Source organism: Myodes glareolus, chromosome 10 (genome assembly GCF_982192425.1).
Source record: "Myodes glareolus chromosome 10, mMyoGla1.1, whole genome shotgun sequence".
NCBI lineage: Eukaryota > Metazoa > Chordata > Mammalia > Rodentia > Cricetidae > Myodes > Myodes glareolus.
The window spans coordinates 15,427,508-15,448,904 of record NC_142035.1 but is presented as its reverse complement, the minus strand read 5'-3'; the positions used below and the strand labels follow the sequence as shown (position 1 = coordinate 15,448,904).

Below are 21,397 nucleotides of genomic sequence, written 5' to 3'. Positions count from 1 at the left end.
ACAGACTTTTCTGTGAAGCAGGAATTTTGAAGGACTGTCCTACTTTGTTCTGGCAAAGTTTGGCAGTCACTTTCTTTTGTGTCCTGTTTTCCATTTTGAAAGTATGTCATCAGCAGTTGAGGTAAGGACTGTTTCTTGTCCAGGGGCTAACTTTGCCACAATAAAAGCTAATGTGCGAAGCAATCCCACACCAGTTTGGATTTAAAGGGTTATTTATTTGAGGGAAAAAATTTACTGAACACTGTCCGACAGCCAGGAAAGGAGTTTAGTTGCTGGAGGAAGAGAGTGAGTGGAGAGCTGCTGCTGCTTTTTAAAGAGAAAGAGACCGCGCCCTAGTGGGCTGGTATCTCAGTGGCTATTGGCTGAAGGAGCAGAAGCAGCTCCCGCAGCAAAAAGCAAATTCCATATGGAGGTTTTTTTATGCCCATCATCTGCTTTTGAAGTATATTAGTATTGCCAGAAGCAGACATGAAAAGCCTTATGTTACTAAAACATCTTGAATGCCATATTCTGTAGGTCTCTGAAGTGTTTGAAAACCATCTTGTCTATCTAAAATATATCTGTTTGATCTTGAAAACACAACTAACATGACCACAAATTTGATTGTTATAGATGACTAACTACTAACCTACATTTCTTAATTATCTTAAACAGTTTGTAATAATAGCCTTTAAGGAGTAGAACTTTAAAATTACATTCTAAGCTGGGCAGTGGTGGCACACGCCTTTAATCCCAGCACTTAGAAGGCAGAGACAGTCGGATCTCTGTGAGTTTGAGGCCAGTCTGGTCTACAGAGCGAGTCCCAGGACAGTCTCCAAAGCTACACAGAGAAGCCCTATCTCAAAAACAAAACAAAACAAAATTACATTTTAAAATGTGTTGTGTAGGTACAATACCTTAAATAACTATGGAATGCTAAAACAAAAATAACCTTAAATTTGTATCAATATGTAACAAAATTTGTAACAAAAATGTATACCAAATGTAAAACAAGACTAGTAGTTGCTCTTTTAGTTTAAAAGTAGATTCAGGAATCTCCCTTTTATCCTATATTTCCCTTTTTCTTTTCAGAACTAGATCCCTGAATCTAATCTCCTTTGCTTAGTTTCCTCCCTGACTATGATAATAACAACATACTACCAATCCTCCTAAATATCCATAATCCACCAAACAACCAAAAGCCATCCATCCCACCTCTTGGGAATATGAGTGTTATGTTCTTAAAATTACTTTCTGTTGTCTGGGGGTGATGGCATCTTTAGGGAACCCAGAGAAAATCATGAGAATGGTCAAGTCTGAGGAGATCTAGCTGCATCATTTGTTGTCCAGTCTCTGTGTGTTGGGGAAGTGCAGGGCTTGTCTGAAGTCCTGGCTGGAGTAGCTGGACCATCACAGCTAGCAGCTTAGAAGTTGTTTAGGATGCAGAATTTTGAGGAAACTGCAGCAGAGGCATTCTGAGAGGCTGGATCAGCTGGGCTACTTGTCTTCATTGGTGTCTAGTCCTTTTGTTCTGAAAACACACAACTTTTAAAGGTAACATATATATCTGCATTAACACAAGTATGAAACGTGTGCCCTAATCAGTTAAAGATGATTTTTTTTTGTTCTAGGTCTGAACATGTAAAAGGTGTCTGTCAACTTCATAAATTTGTTTGGACTGTACAACCAAACCTCTGTCCATGCCATAAGAAAGGATGGCATGTATTAGTCAGTCGTGAGGACTCTGTGGCCAACAAGATTTATCATGTCTCATCCAGTCTCAGAACTATTCCCATAATAAAGGGATCAACATATACGTCACATGTTCTGTAGTCTTTTCTTTTTTTTAATGTCTGTAATCAAGATTTTCAGTAGGTTTCTCCCAGTCGATTTGGTCTTCATTAATTTTCAAGAGAACCATACTTTTTGTTACATGCAACACATTTCCTGACTTCCATTCTGAAGCCATGACCTCTCTAAAGTATATTAAAGGCTGGTTTAACTCAGCAATCCCTTTCACAGCCCGGTGACTCAGCAGCTGCTGTTATCTCACCAACATTCAAAAAGTTCAAAATCAGCAAAACACCATATAGGATCCAGATACCCCGTGTATTTTCCATCTTTATGTGGCTTTTTCTTTTTTATTATTTTACTCTCTTTAAAGACTTTATTTTTTATTGATATTTATTGAGCTCTACATTTTTCTCTGCTCCCCTCCCTGCCTCTCTTCTCCCCACTTCAATCCTCCCGCAAGGTCCCCATGCTCCCAATTTACTCAGGAGATCTTTTCTTTTTCTACTTTCTACTTCCCATGTAGATTATATCTATGTAAGTCTCTCTTAGTGTCCATATTGTTGTCTAAGTTCTCTGGGATTGTGGTTTGTAGGCTGGCTTTCTTTGCTTTATGTTTAAAAACCACCTATGAGTGAGTACATGTGATAATTGTCTTTCTGTGTCTGGGTTACCTCACTCAAAATGATGTTTTTCTAGCTCCATCCATTTTCCTGCAAAATTCAAGCTGTCGTTATTTTTTTCTGCCGTGTAGTACTCCATTGTGTAAATGAGCCACATTTTCCTTATCCATTCTTTGGCCAAGGGGCATTTAGGTTGTTTCCAGATTCTGGCTATGACAAACAAAGCTGCTATGAACATAGTTGAGCACATGTTCTTGTGGCACAATTGAGCATCCTTTGTCTATATACCCAAAAGTGGTATTACTGGGTCTTGAGGAAGATTGTTTCTTAATTTTCTGAGAAATCGCCACACTGACATCCAAAGGGACTGTACCAGCTTGCACTCCCACCAGCAATGCAGGAGTGTTTCCTTTTCCCCACACCCTCTCCAGCATAAATTGTCATCAGTGTTTTTGATCTTGGCCATTCTTACAGGCCGAAGATGGAATCTCAGAGTTGTTTTGATTTGCATTTCTCTGATGACTAAGGATGTTGAACATTTCCTTAAGTGTCTTTCAGCCATTTTAGATTCCTCTGTTGAGAGTTCTCTGTTTAGGTCTGCACTCCATTTTTCTTATTGGATTATGTTATTTTTTGGTGTCCAATTTCTTGAGTTCTTTGTATATTTTGGAGATCAGACCTCTCTGTCTGATGTGGGGTTAGTGAAGATCTTTTCCCATTCTGTAGGCTGTCGTTTTGTCTTGTTGACTGTGTCCTTTGCTTTACAGAAGCTTTTCAGTTTCAGGAGGTTCCATTTATTAATTGTTTCTCTCAGTGTCTTTGCTACTGGGGTTATATTTAGGAAGTAGTTCCCTGTGCCAATGCGTTCAAGTGTACTTCCCACTTTCTCTTCTATAAGGTTCAGTGTGGCTGGCTTTATGTTGAGGTCTTTGATTCATTTGGACTTGAGTTTTGTGCGTGGTGATAGATATGGGTCTATTTTCATTCTTCTACATGTTGATATCCAGTTATGCCAGTACCACTTGTTAAATATGCTTTCTTTCTTCCATTTGGTATTTTTTGCTTCTTTAACAAAGATCGGTGTTCAAAGATGTTTGATTGTATTCGGGTCTTCTATTCGGTTCCATTGGTCCTTCTGTCTGTTCTTATGCCAATACCAGGCTGTTTTCAATACTGTAGCTCTGTAGTAGAGTTTGAAGTCAGGGATTGTAATACCTCCAGAAGTTCTTTTAGTGTACAGGATTGTTTTGGCTATCCTGGGTTTTTTGCTTTTCCATATGAAAAGACCTTCTTTCGAGGTCTTTGAAGAATTTTGCTGGGATTTTGATGGGCATTTGTGTTGAATCTATGGATTGCTTTTGGTAAGATTGCCAACTTTATTATTTTTAAGCTATTTTTTTCTATGACTGTCAATACCCATTTTTTCTGTATCTCTTGAAAGGTTTTCTTGGTCTGGACCACTTTACTGCATGCCTGCAGCCTTCTCTGTCCACATGAACCAAGCCTTGCTGTGTGTCTCTGTGCATGGTGCTGGCTTGCTCAAGCCTGTGTGCTGTATGCCTTGGCCTGCCTGAGAGACTGCTGGACTAGGAAGCTGTGTTGGATCTGTATGTGTCTGGAATTTTTTAGAACTTTTTCAGGTCCTATGTGGAAATACATGCCCTATATTGGCCACCAGATGAAGCATTTATTGAATTATTCTTTATCAATAAAAAAATCAGGAGTCAGATATTGGGGTAAGGACCTGAATAATCAAAGAAGTGATCAGTAAACTCCTCTCTCTCTTTTCTCAATCTGAAAGGGCTGAGAATCTTTCTAAGCCCATCCTACTACTTCTTTTGTCTCTCTATATGTCCTCAGTCCTCCAAAATCTCTGTGGCTAATTTTGGTTAGCTTGTAACTAGCGCTGCCCTCTGATTCAAAGTAAACTTTATCATGAGATAAATAGTCATGAGAGTGTTAGAGTGTGATCAAAATATCCCAATACATCATTCAGATATTGTTTGTCCATTTATGGGATCTTTGAACACTGTTTTCTTTTTTTTTTTCTTTCTTTTTTGGCTTTTTTTTTTTTTTTTGAGGCAGAGTTTCTCTGTGTATTTCTGACTGTCCTTAACTCACTCTGTAGACCAGGCTGGCCTCAAACTCACAGAAATCTACCTGTCTCTGCATCCTTAGTGCTGGGATTAAAGGTGTGCACCACCATCACTTGGCTGTGGGATCTTCAAACACTATTAAAGAATGTGTATGGATTGATTTAAGTCTTAAAGGAAATATGTATTTCAGACTCATAGATAAATGAATTAAAAGTCACATGCTCCTGAAATGTGATTTCTTTTCATAATCTTTTGAAGCTCAGCAACTCAAGTTAGATATCCTGAGGGCAACACATGTTGAGAGAGGGCCCTGGGGGTGGCGTGGGGAGGGAATGTGTTTGTTGAAATTGTCCAGGAGCAAAGCTCAGCTCACTTGAAGCCCAGTGATTTGTCATCCAAATATGTGCAGATTGCTGGTGCTATAAATAGCTTGAACTCAAGTAAACAGCCTCTTCCCCTAGCTGCTGTTTGGCCATTATTCACATGCCAGAACAGGCTGGGAACGGCACCGGCACCAGCCTCACTCAATGCATGGCATCCATATCCTGACCTTCTCTGCTTGGCGGAGCCACCAGCTTCTCCACGCTTTAAGTGACTGGAGTCAGGTGTTTGCCCACAACTCTACACATCGGGCGTCCTCTGTGGCCCAGCCTGTCGTGGAGCTTTGTCAACTCGCTGCTGCTCTAGGCCAACCACAGCTAGGAATATTGGCAAGGATTGAAAGCCTGGAGCCACATGTCTGGACTAAAGCAGATTTGGGAGGCACAGGCGATGTCTTTTCAGAGCAGAGGCACACATGCTGCTTCTTTTGGAACCTAAAAAGAGTGGTACCACTTGTCAGAAGTGCTCTGGCTGTCTGTGCCAACAGCTCGTGTGTGTGCCAGGGTCTGGCTGCTGGCATTTCCAGAGCCTCTTAGAGACTCATGCAGAACGCTGACAGAGCAACAGAGGACATTCCATGGTTGATTGCTGTTTTCTTTGTGGGGTTGGGGTGGGGAGGGTGTCTCTCTCCCCGCTTTGTCTCCCTCCTGCTTTCGCTCTCTGTTCGCCGTATTCATTTACAGTGGCTGCAGGTCAGATGTCCATGAAGGGTTTAGGGGCAGATGATAGGTCTGGTAGGAAGAACACCGGATGGGGACAGGGAGTCTGAAATCTTGGGCAAATCACTTACTTTTCTATTCTTCTTTTCAAATGAAGATAGTCCTGACCCCCGTGTTTTCATAGGATTGATGAGAAAATTTATGTGCTATTATTTTCTGGATGATAACAAACTGCAGGATGTGAAGGGGAGGTGTGGTAGCACCTGACCTCGGCCCTGGGGGCGGGGATTGCTGTGAGAGTTAGAACTAAGAACGCACATATTAAGTGGCAATAACAGCAGTGGTTACATTAATGTCCCTTAAGTGACTGAGGATTTCTAACCCTGAGGGACACTCAGTTGTTGTTGCCCCAAACAACAGCAACAAAAGCACCTTTTTTGTTGTCTTTTTCTTTTTCTTTTATTTATTTGTTTTGTTTTGGTTTTTTTGAGACAGGCTTTCTCCATAGCTTTAGAACCTGTCCTGGATCTCGCTCTGTAGACCAGGCTGTCCTCGAACTCACAGAGATCCACCTGTCTCTGCCCCTGAGTGCTGGATTAAAGGCCTCCATCACCACCGCCCAGCCAAAAGCACTTTTTAACATTTAGTATCACACATACAATAATTTAACAACCTTTATTATTAACAAGGATCTCCAATTATCTTAACATATATATCTTTTCCAGTTAGAGCCAAACAAGACCATTTATTTCTATAGTACACTTTTTAAAAAGAGTTTGACTATATTGTCCTTACTATATTTGTTAAGAAAAATCCTCTCCGCTGGTGCACAGAAATCCAGTCAGGCCAAATCAAACCAAATTAAAATGCCCATGTTTTAATAAATACAGCACTCTCGGGTAGCTGAGATCATGGCAGGGGAGACAGAAAACCGGGGAGCACTTAACTAAACCTGGGACCACGTGTTCCTCCTCTGGGCACCCATTTAAATACCATGTGGGAGTGGTCCTGATTCTCCCCTGGGGAGGGGTTAGGACCTGGCATGCTGGGATTTGGAGTTCAGACCAATGCAACTCCCAGGCTAGGGGGTCTGGGATGGATGCCAGGGACTGGGGTGACGCTCCCAACTTAACATATTGTCCTTGAACTCTGCATCCTCTTGCCTCAGCCTCCTAAGTGTTAGGATTTCAGAACTGGGCAGATTGTGTACTTCTAAAACAATGTCTTTTCTCTGCAAAGTTCCTCTGTTTTGTTCTTTGAAGTGGGCGAGATTAAGTGACTGTCAATGATGTTCTACTCATACGTGTCTGACTTGGAGCTTGAAGACTGTCTTCCTGCAGCTCTGGAAACATCTCAGAGTTGGAGATATTTTCCTATCCTATCCTTTCTCCCTTTCTTTCCTGGAATTCCTACCTGGGTGCCATGTTGAACTTCCAGGATTGTTCTAGAATCAAACTCCTTTCTGCCTTGTATTTCCCTCTGCATTGTCAGCTGCCCCCTCCTCACTCCCGGTCCTCCCACTGAAGTGTTATCTTCTCCATGGATACTTCAGTTCTCAAGAGTTCAGGTTTGTTAGTTTTCTTTATGCTTTATGGAAACAATGTGTTCAGAACTCCTCGATACAGGAATTTATAAAACCCTTCTCACTTGTCTGATTTTCTGGTGTTTACTGGATCTATTTTCTCTAGAGTCTTTGCCATGCTGATAGCGTTCTTGTGATAATGCTCTTGACTGTTCTTAATCAATAATGAGAGACTCTTTTTAAGGGATCGGTCTTAGCTTCATTTGGAGTTAGCTGTCTGCCCTATAAGCCTCTTCTTCCTAGGTAATTGTTGGACACCTTCTGTGTGGAAGAAGTGGTTTACTTCAGGGCACACGAATAGGACCAGCAAGTAGATTGAGGCCCCTTAGATGTCTTAGTAAGGAGGCCAAGTTCCTGGGAGAAGTCTTAGACCACTCCTACTTATGGAAAGGACCCCCTCCTCGGCGTCTGTCTGTAGTTCTGTAGAACTTCTGTGTGTTACATGGGTAGGGGTAGGAGCTGGTTGGCCAGCAGCATTAGATCTAGTTTCTCCATTATTATCACTGCCAGGCTGAGAGCCTTCTTGGGTTCCATATAGCAGTTTGTGTATCATGTCCACAGGTGCACACCACTGTGTCTCACTTTGGCTCTGGTTTCTCTTAGAAACTACTTGAAGGGAAATCTCTTGCTCTATGATGATCCTTTCCCATAGAGAGAGGGCCTAGCTTATAGTGTGCAAGGAATGAGTGTGTGTGTGTGTCTGTCTGTCTGTCTGTCTGTGCCTGTGTGTGTGCCTCTGTATGTGTGTGTATGTCTGTCCACCCAGCACTGTTTAAGGATCTATCAGAGATGTTTTAGCCTTTCCAGTCTGGTAGGAGAACACATAGCAGGTACTTAAAATACCTTGCTAAGAGGAATGAGGGATCATTTCAGCACAGAGCTAATGTGGCTCCAAACAAGGCCTCCCCAAGAAAGTGACATTTAGTGTGGGGTCTGATTAGCCAGACCCAGAGGGCAGGGCAGTTAGAGCGGCAGTGGTGATAGACTCTCAGCGTGTCAGGTTGCTTCCTATTAAACGTGTAAGTGATGCTGTCTTCTGGGAGGGTACTACAAGATGGCTCAGTAAAGTGCTTGCTTTCCAACTGTGAGGACTTGAGTTCAGATCCTGGAAGTCATAAAAAAAACCAGGATGGTGGCCTGTATCCTACTAGTCATAGTAAAAAGGTTACCTAGAAGGTCAAGAGCTAGCCTGGCTTATGCGGCAAAATTCAAGCAAATTTACTGAACGTGTCTTTGTGACTCTTGTGTGGTTGACTGCACTGCTTCCCATGTGATTCGTGTTTTTGATTGCAAATTCTTTTTGGAGCTGGGCACTAAGAGGCTCTCTGGTGACGCATGCATGCTGGGGTGATGGCATGCCTTTTTCCTGTTCTATAGATGCCCCTTTTATACATAAACAATGAAAATTGAAAAGATAATGGCAAGAAACTTTTTTTCCCTTTTTTGATTTTTCAAGACAATGTTTCTTTATGTAGCCCTAGCCATCCTAGAACTTGCTCTGTAGATCAGTCTGGTCTCAAACTCAGAGATTCACCTGCCTCTGCTCCATCACTCAGCTAAGAAACTCTACTTTCAGATGTAAATCTCAGTGTTATGTTTCTCAGTTGTCTAAAAAAGCATGGCCTTTGTAGCTCTGTGACTCAGAGAACAAGCTGTAAATGTGACATCTGCTCTTACAGAGAACCTGGTTACATTCTCAGCACCCCACTGGCTGACAACCATGCTTAACTCCAGTTCCAGGGGATCCCATGTCTTCATCTGACCTATCCACATAGGCACTAGACACACACATGGTACACATGCATGCATGTAGGCAAAATATACGCATAAAATAAAATAAATCTAATAAGAAATAAAGTGGAACATGATTGAGAAAGACACCCAATATAGATCTCTGGCCTCCACATATATGTGTGCACATGTGCAGATACCTACACAAAGATGTAGTCACATACAACACACACAAGGAACTTATAAGGGGAAGTGCTATTGTGATCTCATCCTCCATTGGGCAGCCAAGGCACAAACCAATTGCCCGAGGTCATCCTCAGTGGGAGGAAAGCAGGGCTGGTAGGAGCTCACATCTCTGTTGCTCCCACGGTGTTTTCAGGCTGGTGGTTTTTATTCTACCACAGTTCACCAACTTGTTCCAAAGCCTTCTGATGGGCTGACATCCTCCCATGAAGAGCCTGTTTGCTTGAGTACTGATAAGCATCAGAGTTTTCTGAGAACTAATTAAAATTCCTATTTAGTTACAAAGGGCCACAGTCTTCCCCCCTGCCGTAAAGAGCTGTGTCCAGCAGAGTTCCATAACTTCCTGTCCCCATGGAAATAACACGCACATAGATTGGCTCTCCCGTTTTGGGTAGAAGCAGTTAAAACCACCCAGCATTTTGGTAACAAAGCCAATAAGCCCACCCCTTGACTTGATGGACTGGTGTATTCCCTTTATCAGGCTGGGTGGGATGTGTTTTAAGAATAGCATTGGCACATGTGTGCATTCATTCTGACTTAGTCAGGAGCTAAGAGCCATGGTTTCTAATTCTGGCCCTTTTGTTTTTGAGCTGTGTAACTGACTTTAGGCATATCACATAACTTCTCTGCTTCATCTTATTGAGGAAAGAATATAATAATAATTCTTCTAGAGGGGTTGTGAGAATCAAAATAGATGATGTACAACAATCTGCTCAGTATTCACTTTGCACTGTCTACTGTCTTGGTCTTCTTGTAAGGATCACTTTTCAGGATCCCAAAATGAAGCCACTAGCATCCCATTTTACAGTTAGGAAAACACACACACACACACACAGAGAGAGAGAGAGAGAGAGAGAGAGAGAGAGAGAGAGACAGACAGACAGACAGACAGACAGACAGAGACAGAGACAGACAGAGACAGAGAGTGTTATGTAGGGCTCAGACCCTACTGATTCTGATTCTGACTCCTGAGGCTTCTCACAGTCCCTGCCCAGGTCTCCTTGCTTCTCACAGGGAAGAGTAGAGAAGTTCCATTTCCCTGATGGAGTACTCTGCAGATGCAACATTCTTGTTATCTAGCCTGACCATTGCTGGGTTTGTCCCTAAGGACAGTTGCATTCTCATACTTGTTTATCTTATCTAGTAGTTTATGTTGTCTCTCTTCATGTCCCCCGGGACGCCTTCAGTGAATTCTTTTGAATTTTCTCCCAGAGAAATGTCTTAGCTCTCTCTACTGTGAGGGCCCACAAATCCAGGCAGGCATCCTGAATCTATGGAAGAAGGGGTTTCTTTTTGCTCAGACGTGAGGCTGGTTGCCTGGAGTAAAATGATCCAAGATACATTTGGTAATAAGCTCTACACACACTGGCTTGCAGTGGGATTTCAGGCAGGAAAGAAACCCATGTGTCATTTCACTGATGAAACGAAGGTCCAGTGACTTGTTTGAGCCAGGGTTAAGACCTGAAGCCAGTTCTCCAGCGTGTCCTAGCCTGTCCTGTGTGTGTGCATAGGACATAAGGACATACATACTGTGCCTAGCCTGTTCCTAGAAAGCTGGAGAAATGAAAGACTTGGAGGACTGGGCAGAGAGGCAGAGATGGAGGAGGCATAGAGAGGTTTCCTGCCCAATTTAGCACATTACACACAGAAGAAATGGATGGAAGCACAGCGGAACACAGGCAGCCACAGTCGTCCCCAGTGACTGAATGCCTGGAGGCCTGGGACTGACCAGCCACATAGGAAGCCTTTTGTCACTGAGGCCTCGGTGTTGAAAATTGAAGGAAGGATGTTTGACAAATGTGACGGGCCTGGGATGCAGTTACAGCCTCCTGGCTCATTGTCCAAAGGAAATAGATCTCTCCCGTGGACAGAGATGGAAACTGAGCAAGTGGGTTGAGTGGTTGACATCATCAGGCAGAGAATTGGATTACAACAAATGGGGACTTACTTGGCCTGAGACGTGGGAAACACCCTCTAAAACCTCGAAGTGCTTTTCATTTAGGAGACAGAGAGAGAAAGGGCAGGAACGAACTGCCTGCTGCTCTCTGCACGGCCCTCCTTGAACCCTGGCTTCTTACCTTCTGTTCTGACCAGGACCTCTGCCCGTGGAGGAGACTTGGCCCCTGTGAGTACCACTGCACTGCCTTGTCTACCCCAGCCCAGCCTGCCGCCCACATAAGGTCTGTTTCTGTACTGTGAGGCATGGACACTTGGTTCAGACTTTACTGCTTTCTCCGCAGCTGTCCAGGGCTGCCGAGTGGGGTCCTCGTTCTCACAGGTAGGCACCATCCGCACTGGAGACTCTCACCATGTAGCTTCAGCAGTCTCCACAGCCTTCAGGGCACCTCCTTGCCCATATACAGGCTGAAAAGCCAAGTCTGACTCTAGAAATTACTATCTGTAAAATTTTAATAGTTTTGTAATTACAAAAGTTTTTTAAAATTCCAATTTAAAAAGTTTTACAAATTCTTAAAAGACATATCTCACACATATAAAATTGGTATATTAAAACTCCTAGTCCTCCTGCTTCCACCTCTCAAGTGCTGGTTGTATGTTAAATTTCGGATACCAACTTGTTTAGGTTCACAAAGGCATTTCCGCATTATACTGTAGCAATTGTGTGGAGAGCTCCAGGCTCAGGAGGAGTGATCTTGGACCTTGGCTCTGTGCTCTCTTCCCTGACCATATAAACCCTTACGGTTTCCTTCTCTTGGAGTCTGTTTTCAGGTTTTTAAACAAGGCAGGTCACTCTGCAGAGAGGAAGGGAGGGACCCTTGTTACTTCTAGGTCCCTGTGTGGGTTTCAGCTGAGGTCCTCAGGTGACTAGAGATGGCTTATGGCATGCTGTGGCCCATCATCCCAATTATCAGATTAAATAGATTTGATATTTGAAAATTACTATATTTTTTATGTGTATGAGTGTTTTGCCTACATGTATACTCAGTGTCTGCCTGTACCACTTTCGTGCCCAGTGCCTACAGAGGCCAGAAGTGGAGTTACAGACAGTTTTGAGCCTCACAGGTTAAATATACTTGAGAAGTTATAACTAAAATGGAAATATTAAGCCTTGGAAAGCAAAACCAGTGATAGACTAGGTGTAGTTCAGCGTGGAGCACTTGTTACCATATACATAGCCTCCCAGGCTTCCATCCCTAGCACCACCAAAAATAAAGTCACCATGTAGTGAAGAGCCATCCAAGGACAGCATGTGATCTTCACAAGTGTTTCACACACCTGACCTTATTTTTCTCATTTGTATCTAAATGAAGGCACAATACCAGGTGATTGTATGTATGTTTCTTTTCTTCTGAGGCTGACCATTATAGGTTTTGAAGCAAAGTGCCCTAGGTTTTTGGTATTTAAAATGACTAAAAACTGACTGAGTGGGGAAATCAAGAGGACACTGGGCAAGAAACATGGCTCAGTGAGTAGAGTCCTTGCTTGTGTAAGCACAAGGACCTGAGTTCGAATCCCTAGCTTATATGAAAAAGTCAGGTTTAATGGCTCTAACGTCAGAACCCTTGGAGGCCAGAGTGCTTTGATAGGATCCCCCTGGAACTGGAGTTAAAGGTGTTTGTGAGCTACTTGGGAACTGGGAACCAAGTCTGAGTCCTCTGAAAGAGGAGTAAGTGCTCTTAACTGCTTGAGACATCTTTCCAGCCTCACAATTCCATTCCAATGTAAAACCTGCCACCCTAGGTCTTTATTTGGCAAGAGAGCTGAGAGATGGAGGAGAAATTCCCTGTTCTTGCCTCCGGAGCCCTTTCTTTTCATCTAGTGTCTCAGCCACCCTGCTGCAGGGAAAGGATTTCCACAGCTGGGATGCAAACAAAGCAAGAGTCAGTTGTTCCGGGTCTTGCTAATTCTTTATCTTTAGGGCCATCAGAGACCCTAATCCTCAGGAGGATGTGTTGTTTGGAAACTGTTTGAAGTAAGGTCGGGGTTAGAGGGAGAGTTCTCACAGCAGTTAGGCATATCTTAAAGCTGCAGACTTCCCAGTGACTGTGCCATACAAGATGGACTCTACCCTGTAGCAAGGGCACTGGGAGGCCTTTCTTTAATGCCTCAGCCCACAACGTGGGCCCTAGAGCTAGGAACTCTGGATAGGGATCATCCCTCTTTCTCAGGAGGTAATGAGGCCATGATGCTTTGTAAGGATGGGACTGGAGGTACCTGGTCTCTGTCAGGAAGCAGGGGTGGAAAGTGGTGAGTGGCATGTCTTCTTCATATGCAAGGTGAGCATGGTTTTAGTTTCTTGTTTGCGCTATCAGAGCGCCATTACAGGGCTTTCCCTGTATGTGCTACCCTGGTGCTGAGCTTAGGGCATCTTGGGAATAGGAAGAGAATTCTGTGTTGAGCTCGTGTGGGTTTCCTGTCTTCCTCGAGGGTGTGTTACATGCAAGGCTGGGCATCTCAGCTGATTCCTTTTCATCCTCACAGCACTGATGCAGGGGTTTTTCCATCTTCCAGAAAGAGCTGCAGAGATGGGAAGCGACTTGCTCAGATTCTCACATCTTGCAGGTGATAGAGTGCTAAATGAGAGTAGTCTGTCCCTGCCCCGGAGCTGCCGTCCCGTCCATATCACCTCCCTGGGGCTCAGTTTCTTCGTCTGCTCGAGGAGGGGTATTGTACCAAAGTCAGAAGGCAGCGTGGTGTTTAGTCTGATTCCACCACTAGGCGTGGACGTCAGTTCATTACCTTCCCCCACTTAGTTTGCTGTACATTGTAGTCTGCTGTCTGCTCCTGGCCCTTCACCACTGTGGCTTCTGTAATCCCTGGACTTGGTGTGTCTAGTCTGCCTGTGCTTTCAGTCTCGAGTTTGGTGGGAAGGCAGTAGAGCACACTTCACTTCTTAGCGCAGATGCCCTGGGCAGACCTCATTCCTCCTCCAGAACCTGTCAGCCTTCGGGCAAAGCTGGGGTCACACCCAAACCTACTCCACAAGGTATCGTGGGGGGGGGTGGGTGGATGAAATACAGTAAATTAGCATCTGTAGATTGGTACCAAACTCTTCAGCTGGGCATGGTAATTCACACCTGTAATCCCTGCACTTGAAAAGCTAAGGCAGGAGGATCGCCATGCTATAATTTTAGGCTATCCTTAGCCTCAAACCTATGTAGAGTAAGTTTCAAGCCAGCACCACCACAGCCACCATCACCAAAATGACAAAACAGCAAAATAAAACGGAAGTGCATGTGCTGACTGCTGTTTAATACACGTAGGAGGATGTTAGTGGACTCTAGGATAGTGTTTTTGTCAGGCTCCCCAGTACTGCCTCTTGGCTCGACAAACCAGACATGAGGGCTGTTTTCTGTCACCTGGACACCTAATTCTGACCTTCAAGTCAGCCATCAGCAAGGAGGCAGGAAGAAGTGGTGGGTGCTCCTGCCTGGGAGCAGAGAGCCCTGACCTGGCAGCCACGCCTGTAAGTTGAGCCTACCTACTCTCTTCAGCTGAGCTCAGGCGCCGGACATGATTGCTAAGCACAGTCAGAGGTGGGAACTCTTGCAAACACTTATCACTCAAAGCTCACGGCTGTGCTTACCACCTCCTGGAAACCCTTCAGTGGTGCTTAAGACAGTGGCCTTGTTCCCTGTAAATGGCCTGGCTTCCCTGGGAGTTACACTCTCTGTGAGCAGATTGTGAATGGCAGATTAGAACATAGTGCTCTACGGAGCCAGCAGTTCCCCAATGTAAGAGAACCTTCATTGGTGTTCGAAGAAATTCCTGCTTCCATTTGGTTCTTTAGGACAGGATAATGGACCTTTGGAGCCCCCCGAGAAAGGACACACTTGTGAGGGCTCTAGGTCAGCTCTGGGCAGTGCCTTATAGATGTGGTCCCTCCAGTAACTCTGTAAATGTGTGTTGAGGGGCTCAAAGAGTTTGAATCCACTGGGAAAGACCAAAGACACACCCAGTTCAGATTTAGATTAAATGAATTTATTCTTACTGCTAGCAGAAGGACAACAGCCGTAGAGCCAAATCAGGTGCTTGTGTGCCAAAAGGGGCTAAGGAAGGGTTTATAAAGGTGGACATCACAGTTTTCTCAGGCTCTATGGAATCCACAGCTGGAGGAGAAGACGGCTTCCCTCCCATCGGTAGTTTGTCATCCCCCATTGTACAGTGATAAAGAGATCTTCATCCCAGACCCAGAGCCATAAGTACCAAAGCCAGAGCAAACTGCTTAATTACTTCTTATCTTACATGGCTAGCACCTGCAGGCCGCTAGGATCTCCCTGGCATTTCAGGACAAAGGTCAACAGCTTTTAGGGGTACCTGGTGCTGGTTTAGATTCCTTATCCATCACAGACGAAATACTGTATAAGTCATCAGCAAACCAGACCACCCAGGGAAAATGGAAAGAAGTATCCTTAACGACTGGGCTATCCCCACCCTTACCCCCAGGCAGTTTAGGTTAGGGCTGGCTGTCACTCACAGTCCTGCAATGCTGAGCACTGGGCTAGAGGGATCGGTGATTACAGACCCAGCTGTAGTTGTTTTCTCTTCCTTCCCACCCCTCTTCTTTTTGAGACAGAATCTTTTCAGCTGGCTCAAACTCACTGATAGCTGAAGCTGGCCTTTACTAATCTTTCCTCTTCCCCTTCCTCTTTCCTCTACCTCTTCCTTCCTCGTGCTAGAAATTACAGCATATGCTACCAGACCCTGCTCAAAATCCACACGATTCCTGGGTTGTTGCTGTTGTTTGGTTGATTTTGTTTTTTGTTTTTTTTTTTAAAATGAAGCATCGATATTTAAACCAAGTTCTTGTCAGCCAAGCACTCCACCTCAGGACTACTTCCCAAGCCCTGTGACTCAGGGAAGACAGCAGGGGAGTGAGCAGTTGCTGTGGCATGTGCCAAGTCCAAGTGAAATATGTGGAGGGGTTGTGAGCCCTCGGCCATGGATCCCTGCGGAGGCTTGAGCTCCAGCTGCTCTGAGTTCCTGTGCTCTTGTGATGGGAACAGCTGGCAGCAGCTGCTGCAGCCAAGGCATGCGCTCCTTCACCTTCCTGTCCCCTGTGCTTCAGAGGAATAGAAGGAACTCTTCCTCACAATACAAGGATGGCCCAGGACTGGGAATCCCAGCTACGGGGATGGGTGACTTGGAATCTCAAGTCACCAGTGGATTTTCTGTTGGTTTGTTTTTATAGTGTTTATTGTGATGTTCTTCCTTCTCCAGTTACAAACTTCGAACATATTTAAGGAAGGAAAACTAGATGGTGCAGAAAAATATTTAAATCACTACTCCGTGGTTCCACTCCGTGGTGTCTAAGTTCCCCTTTACCCTCCTCTCCTCACACTGTCATGCATGTTTCTCCCTGGGCCTAGTGTCCTGTGCATTTGTGTATCTTGGAGGCATGCATGTTCTGGTATTGTTCACATACAGGCAGAACTACCATCTGAGTGGGCAGGGGCTGCCACCTCCATTTGTCCTGCCCTGCTGGTCAAAATCTGGGTGGTAGGCCTCCTGAATGGTGCTGTGGTGAGAATATGAAGGGGGTAAGACTTAAATTTTTAGTTATTTTAATTTGTTTTGAGACTGAGTCTCACTATGTAGCCCTGGCTGGCCTGGAATTTGATGTGTAGACCAGGCTAGGCTCAAATTCAAATCCCTGTGCTGGAATTAAAGGTATGCACTCCTGGCCCTGTCCAAGATCTTTTAAAAAAACTTCTTGGGCTGAAGAAATGGCTCAGCCATTAAAGCCATTAAATGACTCACAACCAAAAATATAAAAAAGCTTTTACACACACACACACACACACACACACACACACACACACACACACACACAGAGTCACCAGCCAAGATGGTCGCTAACTATAGGGTTACTGAAAAATTTTGAATGATGACTTAGAAAGTATCTGGATCATAGCTTTATTCCGCCCCCATCTCTCTCTCACACACACAAACACACATATACATATAGAAGGCACACACATAAATAAAATTAGCAGTTAAATGTACAAAAAAGTAACACAACAAGAAATTAAAAACAAACAAACAAAAAAACCTTCCTGGGGTTAAAGAAATAAAAGGAAGCCAGGCGTGATGTACGCCTTTAATCCCACCACTCGGGAGGCAGAGGCAGGTGGAACTCTGAGTTGGAGGCAGCCTGGTTAAGGTTGTGATTTCCAGGGCTATGTAGAGAGACCCCATCTCAACTAAATAAATGAATAGAAAAAGAAATAAATATAAGCATAAATATAATTAACTCAGAATGAAACTAATGTGTGAGTATGTGTTGAAGCCCATGAGGTCAGAAGAGGGTGTCACATTCCTTGAAACTGGAGTTATATGCATACTGGCTTTTGTGAGCTACCTAATATGTGTGCCAGGATCTGAACATAATTACTGAGCCAGCCTCCCAAGAATAAGATTTCTAATTTCCTACAGTCTGATAGAGGAATAAATGCTCAATTACAAAAAGACCCTGTTTTGACAGGCAGTGGTGGTGCACACCTTTAATCCCAGCACCTGGAAGGCAGAGGCAGGTGGATCTCAGTGAGTTTGAGGCCAACCTGGTCTACAGAGTGAGCTCCAGGACAGCCAGAACTGTTTCACAGAGAAACCCTATCTCAACCCTGCCCCCACCCCGCAAACCTTGTTTCCCCCAAAAAACCAAAAAAACAAAAATAACCTTGTTGTCATGTGTCCCAAGAGAGGCCCAGAGAGTGACGGCAAGCCTGGGAAGACAGGAGCTGCAGCGTTGAAGCCTCCCTTTCAGTTCATGTTGATAACATTTTCATGTGGTCAGCCAGTATTCATTCATTGCCTGCACTGGGCGTGGTGAGAGAGGAATAGTGTAAGAGAAAACAGGAGTGGCCCTTCCCAAATTAATTCACCCAGAGCAAGAATAGGTGTTCGGACTGCTTGAACACGCTGAGATACAGGAGAGTGTGTGCCAGGGCTTCCTCAAAGAGGTGGTGTTTATATGGTGTCAGGAGGCATTGATGCCGAGAGCTGAGGGGTAAGGTTAAGGTCATGGAGCCTGAAGACTAACCCAGGCAGGGAGAGGAGCACCCGAGCAAAAACGATTAGAGGCGGGAAGCCTGCAGAATGTTAGGGAAACTGAACCGAGGCTGGTGTAGGCAGAGCATAGGGAGGGGAACGAGACTGCTGAAGTTTACAGCACAGCGGGGCCTGAACATGGGGCCTACTATATGGTGGCTGCTGCCATGAAGAAGCATGGAGGACAGAGGTTGAGTGTGGTGAGGGATATGTGAAGATGGGAGGTGTCATTGCTGTTTTGTTGAAATCTTTATTATCAATTAAAAAAAGGTTAGAAGCAAAGCCCTGAAGCAGAGGAGAGAAGAGGCCCTCCAGGGAACTCTGGAAGGCTGATGCAGTTAGGCAGTTCTCTTGGCAACTATGGTGAGCACTTGGCATCTTTCACTCTTAATTTCTATCATTTCCTCTGCTTTCTCCTCTGTCTAAATGATTCAAACAGGGCTGGAGAGATGGCTCAGTAGTTAAGAGCACAGTCTGATCTTCTAGAGGTCCTGAGTTCAATTCCCAGCAACAATATGGTGGCTCACAACCATCTGTAATGAGATGTGATGCCCTCTTCTGGCATGCAAACAGACATGCAGACAGGACACTGTATACATAATAAATAAAATCTTTTATAAAATGATTCAAACAGTATTCACATTTCTCTCTCTTATCTGGGTTCCTGTGGGATATGGAAGCTAGAGCATCTGCTGGGAGCAGCCAGTGAGCAGATGCGATGGTCTGAAGCATCCTCTTCCCAGAGGCCAGCCACTCCCAGGGCTGGATGGAATGGGCTTCCCCGAAGGGAGGGAGTTTATTTTGTAGGCTTTATTTATTGAGTAGGCAGGCTCTCACTTTGTAGCCTTGCTGACCCTAAGTTCACAGAAGTCTGCATGCCAACACAGAGAATTCCAGCTAGGCAGGAACATGCCTCAAAAAACCAAAACAGAACAGTGGAATGGAAGCCCTTTTCTGTTTTGGTCCTTACCACCACCACTCCACACCTGCCCCAAAGAGTAAGAACAAACGCCTCTTATTGTTCCACGTGCAGGTAGCTGTGTGCATCACACAGCTCTCACCTCACACTGAGGAGGAGATTGTAGGGCCAGTTGGAGCTACATAGGAAGATTGTCCCCCACAAAAGTGCAGCAGTAATATATGCAATTTCACAATTTTTTTTACTTAATATATGCAATTTTAATTTTTTTTTCTTCCTGCTATCTTGGAAGTAGCTCTGTAAACCAGACTGGTCTCAAATTCAGAGATCTGTCTGCCTCTGCCTTCTGAGTACTGGGATTAAAGTCGTGAGCCACCACTGCCAGGCTACAATATTCTTTTGAACAATTAAACATAAACTTCTTTCCATGTCAGTTCTTTATACTTCGAAATGGCTGTGTGGTGTTTTGGCATACTGGTACCCAGGAATATAACTCCATCCCATACAGACAGTTAACTCTTCACTGCATCCTTTACTTGTTGGAGTATATCTCTGGTACTCAGGAATATAACTCCATCCCATATAGACAGTTAACTCCACACAGCATCCTTTACTCACTGGAGTATATCTTTGGTACCCAGGAATTTAACTCCATCCCATACAGACAGTTAATTCCACACAGTATCTTTTACTTGTTGGAGTGTATCTCTGGACCTATTCCTGACCTCTGGGTTCACACAAAGGTGCTCATTCCATGTTAACAGATAATGCAAGCTTGTCTTCCCAAAAGCTGCTCCAGTTTTAGCCAGAGTGTGCCTGGCTCTAATCTTGTTTTCTTTTCTTCTGGTTTCTAGACTTCCACACTGGTTAATCAAGAGTGAAAAACCTGAAGCAATGCAAGCAGGAAGAAGAAATTAAACTAGGTGGGTAGCTGTGCAGTTCACATTTCTGTGCCATCACATCCCGAGTTTGCCTACACGTCTTCTCTCTTTTTCTTGCTTGAAATAAAATCAATGGGTTCTAAATGAAGTTCGAGGGGAATTTTGGTCGCCTAAAGAAAAGGCAGGGTGGCTCTTAGCAGCAGTTATATAATGGCATGCTTCAGTGTCACAGGCCTGGTCGCTATCCAGACGGTTTCTTCACAGCATTGGAAAGACAGCTTCCTTCCTGTGCCTTAGCAGGTTTCTTCAGCCATATACCCAAACAGATGGAGTCATCTATAGCTGGTTAGCAGCTATAGGTGTGGCGCCAACTTTCCCTGCATGTGTCTGTTAGAAAGAAATGTTCACAACACCCAGGGCATGGTATGGGAATTGTCACTTTAAGACTTTGTTAGAATTACCAAAACAAGCAAAGCCTAGCCCAAAGAAATGGGCACAGCCAGCAGTCTTGTGAGAAGGGATGGGGCAGGCACCTCCCACTTGGAAACAAATTGCATATACAGTGTGAACATGTTGCTTGGAAGTGTGCTTCCTAGGTTCAGTGGTCATAGTTTTATGTTAGCCAAGGATTCTGGCATAGAAGTACATGGTCTAAACCAGGTGGCATGACTGTTGGGTCCTTCCTTCCTTCCTTCCTTCCTTCCTTCCTTCCTTCCTTCCTTCCTTCCTTCCTTCCTTCCTTCCTTCCTTCCTTCCTTTCTTTGATACAAGGTCTTACCATGCTACTCTGGCTGGCTGGAACTCAGATCACCTGCTTCTGCCTCACAAGTGGTGGGATCAAAGGCCTGCAGGTGGGCATCACCACGCCACACCTGGCTTGTCAACTACCACACCTAAATCTGAAAGTCCTGTGACTGGCCATGCACTAAGTGGGGAGTGTGTAGTCCACAGACATCTGCCCTTGTGTCCATGACTAGCACTATGAAGGGAGTGGGAAACAAAGGCTACATGTGCCCAGTTGACCATGTCCACCTGGGCCTTTTCCACAGCTAGAATTGTCAGGAAGGTGCTGAGAACCCGATGGAGAGCTCATCTCTCTTTGTGAAGAGCTCACTGGATCTGTTGTGTTCCTCAGCTCAGGATTCGTGAGGAACAGCACAGCTCTCATGCTGCTCAGTTTAGACTCAAGAAATGGTCTTTTTTCTCAGTTTATCAGCAGGTATGAGGTGGATGCTGGATACCACAGCAGAAGTAGCAGACATAGTCCTTTCCTTCAGGAAACTTAAGAATCTGGTTGCCAAATGAATGCCTGTTGTCTGCACTAGGTGCAGAAGCAGGTGAGAAGTGGTTTGGAGAGGCACATGCCAAACAGGCTGTGGACCTCAGGGCTTCTGGAGCAGCTGGGAGTGGTGCAGAGACTGGAGAGGCTCGGTGCCCCTGAGGATTCAAGGGTACGCGTGGGCTTGTGTCATGCAGGGCAGGAGCCACTACTGACCTGAGTCC

The 21,397-nt window shown here is 44.7% G+C and overlaps 1 protein-coding gene across 12 annotated transcripts in view; it reads left to right on the top strand.

Moving 5' to 3' along the window:
• Nucleotides 1-21,397, top strand: part of Pkig (cAMP-dependent protein kinase inhibitor gamma) — an 80,923-nt gene that overhangs the window by 35,959 nt on the left and 23,567 nt on the right. For 8 of the 12 annotated variants that reach the window (XM_085697037.2, XM_048440976.3, XM_048440977.3 and 5 more), the window contains exon 2: nucleotides 19,868-19,936. The gene's annotated coding sequence lies outside the window, so the exon portion shown is untranslated. Of the gene's footprint in view, nucleotides 1-11,052; nucleotides 11,211-11,343; nucleotides 11,364-14,489; nucleotides 14,511-18,402; nucleotides 18,458-19,867; nucleotides 19,937-21,397 lie in introns of those variants that run through there. The other 4 variants (XM_048440975.3, XM_085697041.2, XM_048440978.3 and 1 more) reach the window with 4 other exon arrangements.